Raw genomic sequence first — 13400 nt, 5'->3', positions numbered from 1 at the left:
GCACAAATTTGAATGTTTGGACTGTGGCCATTTCTACGTAGACCAGACGGGCAGACAATTTGAAATTAGACTCAAAGAATAGAAGGCAGCATTAAAAAACAAAAAAGGCCACACATTAGCGATAGTCACCCTTCTGCAGGAAACTAAACACCATGCTGACAAAACAAGTGTGATCATCCTATACATCCAAGCTAAACCCAACAAACTAGAAAACACTGAAACACTTCAAATATACAATTACCAAATAAAATATAAAATAATAAAAATGACAACATTTACAAAGGCATCATCTCTGTTTTAACTGCAGCTAAATTTGCAGCACACACACACACACACACACACACACACACACACACACACATACACACACACACACATACACACACTCGCAGACACATACACAGCGCCCATACTCACCTCCTGATTTCCCATAAGTAATTATTCGTGTTACGATGACATTTCCCATATGAACGATGGAATGTCGTTATACACCAACACACCACCAGTCTATACTCCTTGTCAACCTGAGACTACATTTCAATCAGTAGTATGTCTATCTTCATTTTATTCTAAAGGATAGTCAATGTGTTACTCCAAGAGAAATAGTCTTAACGAACCACAGCTCTGAGAAACTTTGTTCTCCCACACTCCTTTCACCCTCTATATCTGAATCCTTTCTGTCTCTCTGCCCGCCCCCTCTCTCACCCACTCCTTCATATTTACCATTAATAAATTTATTTTTTTACATTTTTCTTTGATATTTTGCAAATGAGCGACTGACGTGCCCAACAAAACTCAACAGATCCTCCCATATGAAATTAACAGCTTTTACCCAATGTCTACCAGATATTACATATATCTGTTTGTATTATTAAGAGTATATCCACCTGCATCTTTTTCATCCGGTATCAATGCATTACTTCAAATATTTACTCAATTATAGCATGTAACAGATGTAAGTTTAAAAGAGACACTGCTTTAGTGTACGCACAACTTTGCCCTCCTTACTGCATCTCTTTCACCCTCTACCTCTCAGTCCCAGCCAAATTGTTATTTATGAATAATTTTCCACAGCTGCATCATAATTATTGCAAATAATGTTTTCAGCATGTTGCCCGGTTGCATAAACGAGTACGAAATTTAACCTATATAAACTTGGCAGAAAAGGATTTGTATACCACTTGAAACGTTTCCTCTAACAAATGTATATATCAACTCTATCAAAGATCTCCACATTACGAAAAGCCTTGCTCTGAAATAATGGTTATGTTTTGTTTATATGTGTTCCTTGTACTCTGAAGTAGTGTTTTTTTTTTCTTTGCTATATGTTCTTTGCACCTAGCATTTTCCAGACACCATATGTGTGTAGTAAGTGTGAGAGTTTGTATGTGAAGTATTACGATAGAGAAAGGAGCCTGTGACAACTGAAGGTGTTCTATTTTAGTTGTTTTATTTTCACCTTTACTATTATGTTTAATGTTTAGTCAAAAACATCCACAGACCCATGTTCTGAAATTCTCGCAGTGCTTTATTTGTCCACTAGACAGTGCCGCTGATTACCCCGAAGTCGTAACACAACAAACGCATGTCGTATTATCACATTTAAATCCATTTGATGATGGAGGTTTAAACTTTTGAAACACGTTGTGGATATAAATAAACAGCAAATGGTAGCAGTAAACCTGTTGTTTCTATCGAATCCTCAACAAATTATTCAATCACGTCATCAACAACGATTTCCTGTCAATGTTTGGGCTGTCATCTTTGGTCACTGTTTGTTACGGCCTCGTGTCCTTCCACACAGGCTCAACGGAGAAACTTAACATACTTTCTCGGGAACTGCTCTACCTGCTCTGCTAGAACATATCCCTATACTACTGCAAAACGTACTTCGTGCACGATGGAGCTCCTCCTCAGTTCAAAGTTGATTTCATAGGGTCTAAATAACCGATTCTGTGACAGATGAATACCGAGAAGTGGATCAATCCCCGTGATCTCCACGCTCTCCGCACCGAAAGCCATTACTCTTCTGATTGTGGGGCATTTGAAAGCTCTTGTGTATGGAACCACGGTAAAAGATGTACATACTCCTTCTGCCCATATTATGAAAGGCTGTGTCAAAATTTCCCACAGATGCATCAGCGCACCAGGGATTCATTGCGACGACAAGTTGATACATGTATCCTTGTTAACGGAAGGGATTTAATTTAGGAAAGTGTTTCACACTCTGCTGGTACGCGCGGGCGTTCCCCATGACCAGTGTGTTGAAGAGTTATAGAAACTGATCGATAACATGGAAATATGGTGTTCCTAGACCCATATCCTCATAACATATTTTCTTCCTCTACGTGTGAGGAATATTTTCTGAAAGATCAGCAATACCTTCCTGTTATACAATGTATTTCATCGCGTATCCCTCGAATAAGCAATGCTACGTCACCATGGATTTTTCGGGTTGTTGAAACCTTGTGTAGTGACAGCGTTCCACACACGCTACTAGTAGTTTGCCCAATGTAACCTTCAGCGCCATGGCATGGCATCTTGTAAACACGGGGTTGCTTAACCCCAGAACGCCGCTAACAGAACTGAAAGTCACACTGACCTTGACTGGTGGAGGAAATGCTGTCTTGATACTTAAAATTTCTGAAACATGTCGCTAATGCAGCTGATTACGCTCACAGCATATTGTAGGTAAGCAACTGCTGTAAATTTATCTTTCTGTAATCCACTTTTATTCCCGTCATTGCTTCTTCGATGCATAGATTGACAGCAGGGGCGAAAGAACACATCCCTGTCTTACAACTTTGATAATCCCAGCACTTCGTTCTTGGGTCTTCCACTTATTATTCTCTCTTGGATCTTGAAAATGTTGTATATTACTCGTCTCTCCCTTCAACTTACTCCTGTTTTCCTCAGAATTTCGAACATCTTGCACCATTTTACATTACCGAACGCTTTTTCCAGGTCGACAGATCCTATTAACGTGTCTTGATTTTTGTCTTCTGTCTTGCTTCCGTTATGAGCTGCAACGTCATAACTGCCTGTCTGGTTCGTTTACCTTGCCTAAAGATAAAATGATCGTCATCTAACACTTCCTCAGATTTCTTTTCCATTCTTCTGTATATTAGTCAGCAACTTGGATGCATGAGCTGTTAAGCTGATTGTGAGATGATTCTAGCACTTGTCAGCTCTTGCAGTCTTCGGAATTGTGTGAATGACATTTTTCCGGAAGACAGTTGGTATATCGCCAGACTCATACATTCTACACACCAGTGTGAATAGTCGTTTTCTTGCTACTTCCTCCAATGATTTTAGAAATTCTGATGAAATGTTATCCATTCCTTGTGCTTTATTTGATCTTTAGTGTTCCAAAGCTCTTTTAAATTCTAATTCTAATGCTGGATCCCCTCTCTCTTATAAATCGACTCCTGTTTTCTCTTCTGTCACATCAGACAAATCTTCCCCTCATAGAGGCCTTCAATGATTTTAATATCCTCGAAGGTTGTTTTGGATTTTCTTTACGTTGAGTCAGTCCTTCCGGCAATCATTTCTGTTTCGATTTCTTCACGTTTCTCATGCGGCCATTTCGTCTTAGTTTCCGCATCATATTCACCAGACACCAGCAGAGCGACCACCCAGTGAGCAACTAAGTCGCCATAAGATCAAAACTGCCTCGTCGCCGTGCACGGAGACCGAAAAATTTGATGTGGGTGAACTGATTAATCACAAGATTTTTAGTGGTGCAAGGCGTCTTCTCCACCCAGAAGGTAGGAGAAACAGCATCTGTTGCCTCTGCTCTGAATTTTCCATCGGTTCAGTGTCTGAAATCTGAACGAATGCTGGCCTTGCGTGTGGACCTGAGGAGCTAATTTCGTACAGTCTAGTAATCATCCCCGTTTAGGACATGTGGTTAAAAGTACATGGTGGGCTGAATGTCACACGTAGTAAAAATGAAAATAAACTCACTTATTTCGGTTCCCCGCGTGATTTCTGCCCCTCCCATCCTCCCTCATCCTGCATACACAACGCCCTCCCCCCCCTCTCCCCCTCTTCTGGCAGGGTACAGATATGAGATATTATGTAAACGTACAGACAGAGGAAGACACTGAAGAACTTGATAAAACTGCGAAATCTCATGACAGGTGTGCTAACTGTCGCCTTGGTATACTCCCGTTGATAAAGCAAATTGTTAAGTCTCGTCAAGCTTTCCGAAGAGGTCCAGGGTTGTTTTAAAGAATTCATGAGCACTCTGGAGTGCACTACTCCATCCAATGCGACGTCGGTCCTAGAATACCTCCTTTAGGAGGTACAAAGTTAAAGAAAAGTTGTAACATGTAACTTGCTGTGGTAGTTGCGAACTTCTTGCTGAGATAGACAATGTGTGGAATTTAAGCCAGTTTAGATAGGAACATAACTGAAGATTTACATTTCAAATACGGGTACTCTCTCTGCGCTAACGAGGACAATATTTCGTACTGAAGTCTGTGGCAGCGTTACCTCGCAAACAGCTTGTCTTGGGACCAATATGTAGTACGACAGTTTTTCTTCTGTTGTCGTTTGTGTTCATAGGGATCACTTTTAGCTCCCAATTACGATACACTCTGTATTTTATGATATGAAGCGAACGTCACAGTCACAAACACTATGAGGGACACATCTGACATGCCGACATTTGTACTAAGCAGTGTTCGCTGTCATGTCTGTTAAGAACACTTTTATATCAAGAATGGGAATAGGTGTATGTCACATACTGAGGTCAATTTTAAGCTTCCAAGTCACTGCAATCAATGGATACGGTGATTTATGTCACGTATGAGGGAGTGCTGAAACTTAATGCTTCCGAATTTTTTATTTGTAAGCTATTAAAGCTTTTTCAACAAAGATAACTTTGTTAACATCCTACATCTTTATTCTTCTCGTCTGCACATGTATCTCTCAACACAGTCACCCTGGCGACGAACACATTTCTCCCAACGAGACCCCGGTTTGTTGATATGCTGATAACTTACTGTAGAATGTTTGACTTTGTTGACGGAGACACAATCTCCTTCTGCTTGCACCGCTTCATCACTATCAAAGTTAAGACCTCGAAAGTTAAAATGTTTTGGAAACAGATGAAAATCGATTGGGGTCAAGTCGGGACTGTATGTATGCAGCATGATCGATAACACTAAATCTAAGGCGGCGGAATGCTGCACAAGGCGCAGCCCTCGTGCGTCGTCTGTCATTGTCTTGGCTGTAGGTGCTTCATGTGTGGACGAACTCTTCTTCGATCACGATCTCGATTACATTACGTTCTTCTCACGCACTGACATATTTACGTTAAACATTGTCACTTCACAATCCAGAATTCGGAGCCCTATAGCGGCAGGGGTTGTAGTTTGCGAGTAATATACATGACATGCAATACCTCAACTAATCTTAAGAACAGAATATAAAATTCGGAGACGTTACTTTTCTGCAGGCGATCGTATTTTAATACTTGCAAACCCACTCCTCAGAGCCGATTGATGACGTGTCTAACTGTCAGACCGCTAATCCTACTCTGGTTTTTGCTCCGTCTTTGCCACCATTCCCCCTTCCCCCACCCCACACCCCCCACCCCCACCCCCACAAGCCGCACGCAGGACAATCGACTTCCAGGTGTTGGTGGTCTGCTCGTATCCATCTAGGGTTATGGAGTAGCCAGTCCAAAGCGTTGCATTACCACTGTCACAGTTGGTGACAGGGGAGAACGGAATCAAGGAGGTAAGTGTGAGCTTACACTAGAGATATATAAATTGATCCAGTTGATATGGGAGAAGGATACACTGCCAGAAGAATGGAAATTGGCTATAATATGCTCAATATACAAGAAGGAAAGCAAAATGGAATGCGGTAACTACAGAGGAATCAGCTTTTTGAATGTAAACGTATAAGGTGCTGTCCATCACTATCCTCAGAAAATTGCAACCATTCATAGAGAACAACGTACAGGAGTACCAAGTTGGCTTTCGACCAAACCGATCGACAATAGATCACATTTTCACACTAAGACAATTGTTTGAAAAACACTGGGATATCTACAGTCTGTTCGTCGATTATCAACGTGCATATGACAGCATCCACAGGAATAGCCTATACAATGTGCAATGCGGGACTTCCGAATCCCTGAGAAGCTAGTGAGAATGGTGCAATCATCTATAGAAGGGTCAAAGGCAGCAGTACGTTTCGGAGGAGCCACGTCAGAAACATCCGATACTGTGACAGGTCTCAGACAAGGGGATGCCCTCTCATGTGTTCTGTTCAATGTCATCTTAGAGAAAGTAATAAAAGAGTGTAGGCAACAGCAGTGGGCTGGAGTAGAGATGGACGGTAACTTCAATTGTCTCGCATATGCAGATGACATAGTACTATTAAGTGAATCAAAGCAGAAGTTGAAAGAAATGTACCGGAAAATGGACAATAATGCAAAGAAAGTAAGGCTCAAAGTGAATCGAGACAAAACAGAGTTCATGTAATTAGGAAGAAGACAAGGTCAGGTAGAATTTCTTGAGATAGATGGTAAGAGGTTCAAGAGAGTAGACCAGTTCAGATACTTGGGATCTTGGTTTACTACGGACAACAACATAAAAATGGAAAGAATAGCAGTGGGATCGAAATGCATGCATTTCCACAGAGAGACGCTTGGCTCTAAGTCGATCTCAGTGAACACTAAGATGAAAATCCACAACACAGTGGTATGCCAAGCAGTAATGTTCAGAAACACGGAGCATGACTAAGCGAGAAAGGGAAAAACTATTAATATTTGAAAGAAGAGTAATGAGGAAGATATGGGGACCAGTTTTAGATAACGGAGAATGGGGGAGGAGGAAAAATGAGGAGATCTATCTTCTGATGCGACAACCAACTGCAGAAGATAAAGAGCAAAAGAATACAATGGGTGGGCCATGTAGCCCGTACGCCAGATGGAAGACAGGCGACGATGGCACTAGCCAGGAAACCAAACACCAAACGCCCCATTAGACACCCAAGGCAGCGCTGGATGGACGACCTGGCGGAGGACCTAGCAGCCCTGGGAATTGAAGACACCTGGAGGAACCGGGCACAAAACAGGAAGGAATGGAGGCAGTCTGTGGAAGCAGCGCGTGGTCTGCAGGGCCTGTGATCGTTGAATGTCTATCTATCTATAGTTGGTGGCCCAATAACAACACAAGAGTCAGGTCCCCAACACTGTAGCTAGCAATTCGAGACGTGATATTGCTACTCTCTTGACGGGCATTAAACTGTTTTTATTGCGCATCGTGTATTTCTAAGTGTATCTCAACATGAGATTGTTACTCTCTTGATGGGCACTAAACTGTTTTTACTGGACATCGTGTGTGTGTATAAGTGTACCTTACAAGTGCAGTGTGGTCGGTCAGGAGCATCACAAAAAGAAACGTGAATGCGTTGTGCTTCTGTTCTCAAAGGCTGAGATCTGTCTGCGTATAGAGATGCCTATCTGTATTAGGTGGATCTGGAAGCGACGACCACGTACGATATTTCGAGCCAAGTTGATGACGCACGATTTCGTTCCAACACAATCCCAGTAACCAAGCGCCTCGGAATAAAATCTTCCTAGGTGTAGCTCCAAGTAAAATAAGTAAGACACGCCGCATGCTTTCACAACAATAACAATTGATCTATTCCACAGAGAAAGAGTCTACAAAAACATAATACTACATCATTCTATTGCGCCGCGACGACACCATTACCATTATAATAGAGTACAGATTACAATGACGATTGACAACAGTTGTTTCGGACACTGATTACCTTCGCATACCCTTGTATATCGATGAAAATTTCTCCAAGCGTGTAGTCATCATCTTTAAAAACACAAGGAAAATAACGTACTAAATTTACAGGTATTTATTAACACCCCGAGTGAGTGACCAAACAAAATCGAATTCGTGAAATCCGATAACAACCACTGAAGCTGATTTATATTTGACTGGGCTCAGCTGTTACAGGTAGTTTTAAATATTTGTACTCGTTCAGCGCAGCGACACGCAATAATTTGTGGAGCATAAAAACTTTATTAGTTTCACTGTTTGAACACGTGGAATATCGCGAACGTACTATCATCAAAGGCAAACGCGATAAATTCAGTATAATTCAAACGTGACATTTGAAAGCTAAATTTGCTGCTATCTGTGCTTGGTAAGTGCGTCATGAGCGAACGTAACGGCTTTGACTCGTCTGTGAATTGCACTGAATATTCATTAGCAGATTACAATTTATGCTGCAGGGCGAATAGAATTTGGGCTTCATCTGAGCAGTATAAAATTTAGTGGTGAACTTTATGCGGTTGCCAATACCGAAATAACTCTTCATTCATTTTTTTCCAGTGATAACTAAATTGACATTCAGAAATGTGAATTAGAGCAATACATAAAAATTTGCTGAATTAATTCGTGATGGCTTTCGGATCTGTTCGAGAGCCATTATGGAGTTTTAAATTTCTGTTCGAGACGAGGTTCCAGACCTATCATACTAGCGTCCTTCCCGAAAACAGAATGTCCGAATTGCTTGTAGTAAAATTCGTATTTGGAAATCCTTCTTTCGGAAAAGAATATTTACCTGCAATACGTTGCAAATTGATACAAATTAAGTCAACACCAGGATTGAAAGCGAAGGTAGCATAAAATTGGTTTTATTTTCATTTTCTTCATCTACATACATGCTTTGCAAACCATTAAAGTGCTCTGAAGTGCGTATTTCCCCATTTACTACTTATTTGAGCTTTTTACCAGTCCGCTCGCATAAAGACCTCTGGTCTGTGTGATATTACCTAGATGCTATGTCATGCAGAGGCGTATAGACTTTAATTAATTTTTCACGTCCCATTCGTAATTAATGCTTTTTCTTTTCTCGTTCCCTTTTAACTAAATCTTCAGACGTATTTTTAACCCCACTACTCACCCAAAGAATGATCATGCAACTAGATTTTCCACTTTAAATCATCAGTATTTTGTCAGTCGACCACTGTATATTAATGTAAATGTGTTTCATTTGTTTCCCATGTGAACAGCATTCACGGTTAGCACAACAACTGTAGTGACGTGTTCATAGCGTTAACGATTTTGCCATTACTGCAATTTCAGGAATCGCTCTTTTCTTTAAATTTGTCTCTTGTGTGTGTACCTTCTCACATAAGTAACAGCAATGTCTATTATTTCTAATCGGGTACAATGTCGATTGTGTTCACATCTTTGTAATCCCCTGCTATCCGCAAATTACATTCTAACAGCCCTATGCTTTCGCCTGTGATCACCAATGCTGTTACACTGCCACGCCTGTACCAGAACATCCCCTCACCTACCCGCACTGCATATCCCACGTCGAAGCAACTTTGACCGTACCAGACTCCCAGTCAGTATAATCCGCTACAATATTTATCCATACTATCAAATATAATACGCCCGCCATCCTACTCCATATTAGGGCTCTCTCCTCCTCCTTTTGCGTCTTCCTACTATCCATATCGACACCTATATTCATCTCTATCGATACTACCCAATGAACCCCTTCATTTATTCTTCAACTCTGCAGGACATCCAACGTGTCCTCTTACCAAAAACATTTCTCCCCAGTTCACCTTCAACTTTTTAGTGAAAGTGCAATACTCCTTTGTGAAGAACCTACCAGTGTTTCAAATATGTGACATTGTTTTCATCTTTACCTATATCTTTCTGATTTTAATTTAAAAAGCAAAAGAAAATCAATGGCTTCATTTTACGCAAAGAGTAACAAAAATCCGCCACTTCATTGATTTTTTTAAAAAAGTAAACTTTTCAACTTTTAATCACATTTCTTTCGCCTTTACACACATTTTAAACATTTTAACAAAGTGCGGAATGTTCTACCAGTGGAAGCTCAACGCCCGCGCGTGTAGGACGAGGGGGATAAAGTAACAATAAGGAAAAAATGGTCGTGCTTCCATCCACCAGCAGGATTTTGGAACATGTATTGTATTCAAACATTATGAATTACCTCGACGAAAACTGACTATTGACACACAGTCAGCATGGGTTTAGAAAACATCGTTCCTGTGAAACACAACTAGCTCTTTATTCACATGAAGTGTTGAGTGCTATTGACAAGGGATTTCAGGTCGATTCCGTATTTCTGGATTTCCGGAAGGCTTTTGACACTGTACTATACAAGCGGCTTGGAGTGAAATTGCGTGCTTGTGGAATATCGTCTCAGTTATGTGACTGGATTTGTGATTTGCTGTCAGAGAGGTCACAGCTCGTAGTAACTGACGGAAAGTCATCGAGTAAAACACAAGTGATTTCTGGCGTTCCCAAAGTTAGTGTAATAGGACCTTTGCTGTTCCTTATCTATATAAACGATTTTGGAGACAATCTAAGCAGCCGTCTTACGTAGTTTGCAGATGACGCTGTCGTTTATCGACTAATAAAGTCATCAGAAGATCAAAACAAATTGCAAAACGATTCAGAAAAGATATCTGAATGGTGCGAAAATTGGCAGTTGACCCTAAATAACGAAAAATGTAAAGTCATCCACGTGAGTGCTAAAAGGAATTCGTTAAACTTCGGTTACACGATAAATCATCCAAATCTAAAAGCCGTAAATTCAACTAAATACTTAGGTATTACAATCACGAACAACTTAAATTGGAAGGAACACATAGAAAATGTTCTGGGGGAGGCTAACAAAATGCTGCGTTTTATTGGCGGGACACTTAGAAAATGTAACTAAGGAGACTACCTACACAACGCTTGTCCGTCCTCTTTTGGAATACTGCTGTGCGGTGTGGGATCCTTCCCAGATAGGATCGACGGAGTACATCGAAAAGTTTCAAAGAAGGGCAGCGAAATATGGGAGAGAGTGTCACAGAAATGATACACGATTTGGGCTGGACATCGTTAAAAGAAGGGCGTTTTTCGTTGCGACGGATTCTTCTCAAGGAATTCTAATCACCAACTTTCTCCTCCGAAAGCGAAAATATTTTGTTGACTCCGACCTACATAGGGAGAAACGATCACCACGACAAAATAAGGGAAATGAGAGCCCGTATGGAAAGATATAGGTTGGGAACTATGGTACGGCAGGCTGTGGCGTTTTAGTATCTGTAGGTGTTAACTCACAGGCTTTCTTATTTAAAAAAATACGTGTAAGAAAGCCAAAAGTATTTCTTTAAGTTTTCTACATATGTAATTTGTTCATACAGTTTGTAGGCACCACGACAGCATGGTCCGTAACGCAGAAATTAGGCAATCGAGTAAAACGCATTACATAAAAATATTGCAAGTCGAAGAATAACAGCGGAAGTGGAACTATATCTCTAATATTTTCCAGATTATTAATAGTCTAAACGAAAGAATCACTTTAGCCACCGTACGCTGTCAGTTTTATTCCTTTAATGGACTACGCATGCAAATTACATTAATGGGCAATTTCGGCTTTAGGCCATTATCAAACGTCTGTAACACATATAGTTGATAGGTAAAACATATTAATGGTAGGGAAGCTAGAAAATCTGAAAAGGGAAATGCTAAGGCTCTATCTACATGCAAGTGGGGGAGGAGGGGGGGGGGGTGAAGTGAAATGGAAAGAAGACACGGATTTCTGGTCAGCTGCGTATAGGATAATATCAACAGCAGCAGAAAATGGTTTGACAGGGGTAGGATTCGTTATGAATAGGGAGATTGGCGATTGGAGTACGGTTGTAGGGGAAGGAGTGAAAGAAAGGGTTACGGGAAAACATGGGCTTAGTATTAGGAATGAAAGAGGAGACTAGTTCATTTTCACAATAAATTTCAGCTAGTAACAGCGAATATTCTGTTCAAGAGTCACCCACAAACAAAAATAGGCTCAGATAACAATTTACTAGCGATGAAGAGCAGGACGAAGTCAGGGAATATCTATGCCCAAGGAAGTGCGATATGGAACTGCTTAGGAATAAAGAGACACCACTGAAGGCTTCGTAGATATTGCAATAAGCAATAAATCTCTAGACAGTCCAGTTGAAGGGGAATGGCCATCTCTAAAAAGGGCATTTACAGAACTTGGAAAGAAAAACAGGGGTACAGAGAAGGTAACTGCGAAAAACACTGTGGGTGAGAGAAGAAATACTTCAGTTGATCGATGAAAGAGGGAAGTACATAAGCGTTCAGGGAAATTCGGGGTACGGAAATGCAAATTGCTGAGGAACAAAGCAAATAGAAAGAGCAGGGAATCTGAGACGAAATGGGAGCATGGAAAATGTGCAGAAATCTAAAAAGAAATGATTTTCGGAAGGGCTGACTCAGCATATAGGACAATCAAAATAACCTTCGGTGAAATTAAAAGCAAGGGCGGTAACGTTAAAAGTGCAACGGAAGTTCCACTGTTAAAGACAGAGAAGAGAGCGGGTAGGTGGAAAGAGTACATTTAAGGCCTCTATAAGGGGAAAGATTTATCAAAGATGATAGAAGAAGTAACAGGAGTCGATTTAGAATAGATAGGGAACCCAGTATTAGAATCAGAATTTAAGAGAACTTTAGAGGCCTTAAGATCAAATAAGGCAGAAAGGACAGTTAACATTCCATCAGAATTTAAAATATCATTAGGGGAATTGGCAACAAAACGACTGTTCACATTGGTGTGTAGAATGTATGCGTCTGGCGACATACGATGTGTCGTCCGGAAGAATATCATCCACACAATTCCGAAGATTGCAAGAGCTGACAAGTGCGAGAATTATCACACAATCAGCTTAACAGCCGATGAATCCAATTTTCTGACAAGAATAATACACAAATGAACAGAAAAGAAAACTGAGGATGTGTTAGATGACGATCTTTTTGGCTTTATGAAAGGTAAAGGCACCAGAAAGGCAATGCTAACGTTGCGGTTGATAATGGAAGCGAAGCTAAAGAAAAATGAAGACACGTTCATAGGATTTGGCGACTTGTAAAAAGCTTTCGACAATTTAAAATGATGCAAGATGTTCGAAATTCTGAGAAAAAGTATGGGTAAGCTACAAGGATAGACAGGTAATATATGATACGTAGAAGAGATAAGATTGAAGCGCTCCGATTACAAAGGGTGTAAGACAGGAGTATTGTCTTTCACCCCTATTGTTCAATCCGTACGTCGAAGAAGTAATTATGAAAATAAAAAATAGGTTCGGATCTGGAATTAAAATTCAAGGTGAAAGGATATCAGTGATACGATTCGCTGATGACATTGCTATCCCGAGTAAAAGTGAAAAAAGAATTACATAATGTGGTGAATGGAATACACAACCTAATGAGTGCAGAATGTGGACTGAGAGTAAAACTAAAAATGAGGAAGGTAATGAGAAGCAGATATGGGGACAGTTAGGAACTTAACATAGGGCTGATGGTCACGAAGAAGATGACATA

The sequence above is a fragment of the Schistocerca piceifrons genome, chromosome 1 (assembly GCF_021461385.2).
Source record: "Schistocerca piceifrons isolate TAMUIC-IGC-003096 chromosome 1, iqSchPice1.1, whole genome shotgun sequence".
NCBI classification, from domain to species: domain Eukaryota; kingdom Metazoa; phylum Arthropoda; class Insecta; order Orthoptera; family Acrididae; genus Schistocerca; species Schistocerca piceifrons.
Note: the sequence above shows the minus strand (reverse complement) of the source record.